This window comes from Trichechus manatus, unplaced genomic scaffold (genome assembly GCF_000243295.1).
Source record: "Trichechus manatus latirostris isolate Lorelei unplaced genomic scaffold, TriManLat1.0 scaffold00123, whole genome shotgun sequence".
NCBI lineage: Eukaryota > Metazoa > Chordata > Mammalia > Sirenia > Trichechidae > Trichechus > Trichechus manatus.
Genome location: NW_004444059.1, coordinates 8,489,351 through 8,491,880, shown reverse-complemented (window position 1 = coordinate 8,491,880; position 2,530 = coordinate 8,489,351). Strand labels below are relative to the sequence as shown.

The following is a 2,530-nucleotide window of genomic DNA, read 5'->3' as shown; positions in this document are numbered from 1 at the left end:
TTGATAGCACATTAAAATATTTTTTGTTATTTTTAGAAGTTGAGATTCTTTTCTTACATGATATATTTTAACATGTTTGTACTATGGACTATTAATTTTTATAGATTAATCTTATATCCTGATATCTTACTGTATTCTCTTACTATATATAGTTTTTCCATTGTTTCTTTTGTATATTTCAGGTATAATATTATATCACCTGTAAATAGAAATAGCCACAGTTCTTCTATTTATTTTATTTGTTAATAATTTCTATTAATAAGAATTAACTTTTTAAATGATGGCATTTTCAAAATTGGGAATCCATTAATATGTTTTCATATTAATGGAGCCCTGGTGGCACAGAGTTAAGAGGTACGGGGTGCTATGGCTGCTAACCAAAAGGTCAGCAGTTGGAATCCACTAGCTGCTCCTTGGAAACCCTATGAAGTAGTCCTTCTCTGCCCTGTAGGGTCATTATGAGTGGGAATCAGTTCGACAGCAACGGGTTCAGTTTTTTGTTTTTTTTTTTTAATCTCCATAGAGGCCAAAAAGCATTTGATAAAAATTCAATAACCATTCTGATGGCAAAAAAATACTCAATGTACTAAGAAATAATGAATAGTTCCTTAACACGATCATGGTGATGTAGTGGTTGAGAGCTCGGTTGCTAACCAAAAGGTTGGCCGTTTGAATCCAGCAGCCGCTCTTGGAAACCCTATCGGGCAGTTCTACTTTGTCCTATAAGGTCACTATGATTCGTGACTGACTTGATAGCAACGGGTTTATGTATATGTATATATAGTACCTAACAACAACAATAGTTATGTGCTAGGCACTCTAAACAGACATTGTAGATATAAAGGTGAATTAAAATAGAGGTGGTCCTTACCTTCACAGAGCCTAAGCCTAGTGGGAGAGATGGATGTCAATTAAGTAATTACAACAACAAATGGAAACTTGTGTCAATAACAAGAGTTACTAAATGCTTAAGATGGGGTGCTGGGGGTGATGATTAAGTCAGGGAGGTCAGGAAAGACTGAAGAAAAGATGACTGAGTTGAATGGCGACCAATGAGAGTTTAACTAGGAGAAGAGGGGAAGGAAGCGTTTTCCAGGTACAGGGAACTGCTTATACAGAGCTCCTGTGTTAGGAGGGAAAACAGCAAATTGGAAGGAGTGAAAGAAGGCCAGTGTGGAAAAAGAGTGAAGATCAAATAGAGTGATTATATGAGCAAGTTTCTTCTTCCTCTTTTTATTTACAAAATACTATCAAATTGTAAAGTGTCATTATCATATAACATAAGCAATAGATTTCTAGGGATTTTCAATGGAAATGAAGAGTGGAATTCAGAAAATACCTGGCTGTTCATTATTCATGAAAACTAGAAATTAAGAAAGGCTTATTTTTAACAGACGTTTAATAAACTACCATATTCCTGTCAATGGGGTGGGCACTGGGAATATTGAAAACATAGCCCTTCTTAATGTAAAATGGTACAACCACTTTGGAAATCAATTTGGCACATCCTTAAAAAGCTAGAAATAGAAGTACCATACGATCCAGCAATCTCGCTCCTTGGAATATATCTAGAGAAATCAGAGCCATCACACGAATAGATACTTGCACACCCACGTTCATTGCAGCACTGTTCACAATAGCAAAAACATGGAAACAACCTAGGTGCCCATCAACAGACAAATGGATAAACAAATTTTGGTATATTCACACAATGGAACTACGCAAGGATAAAGAACAAAGATGAATCTGCGAAACATCTCATAACATGGATGAAGCTGGAAAGCATTATGCTGAGTGAAATTAGTCAGTCGCAAAAGGACAAATATATGAGACCACTATTATAAGAACTCAAAAAAAGGTTTAAACACAGAAGAAAACATTCTTTGATGGTTACAAGTGTGGGGAGGGGTATTCACTAACTAGATAGTAGACAAGAATTACCTTAGGTGAAGGTAAGGACAGCACACACTACAGGAGAAGTCAGCTTAGCTGGACTAAACCAAAAGCTAAGAAGTTTCCTGAATACAACCAAACACTTTGAGGGACAGAGTAGCAGGGGCAAGGGTCTGGGAATCATGGTTTCAGGGGACATCTAGGTCAAGTGGCATAACAAAGTTTATTAAAATATTCTGCATCCCACTTTGGTGAGTGGCGTCTGGGGTCTTAAAAGCTAGTGATCCATCTAAGGTGCATCAATTGGTCCTAACCTACCTGGAGCAAAGGAGAGTGAAGAACATCAAAGACACACAAAAAATATTAGCTGAAGAGACAGAAAGGGCCATATAAACCAAAGAATCCATCAGCCTGAGACCAGAAGGACTAGATGGTGCCCGACTACCACCAGTGACCACCCTGACAGGGAGCACAACAGAGAGTTCCTGATGGAGCAGAAGAAAAGTGGGGAGCAGAACTCAAATTCTAGTAAATAGACCAGACTTTATGGTCTGACTGAGACTGGAGGATCCCCAGAAAGTATGGTCCCCAGGCTCTGTCAACCCAGAACTAAAACCATTCCTGAGGCCAACTTTTC

General features: G+C 38.0%; 1 protein-coding gene across 1 annotated transcript in view; it reads left to right on the top strand.

Annotated features, from left to right (window-relative positions):
- The window catches only part of LOC111822059 (mucin-19-like), a 25,761-nt gene that overhangs the window by 4,385 nt on the left and 18,846 nt on the right, over positions 1 to 2,530 (top strand). The gene's annotated exons all lie outside the window — the stretch shown is intronic.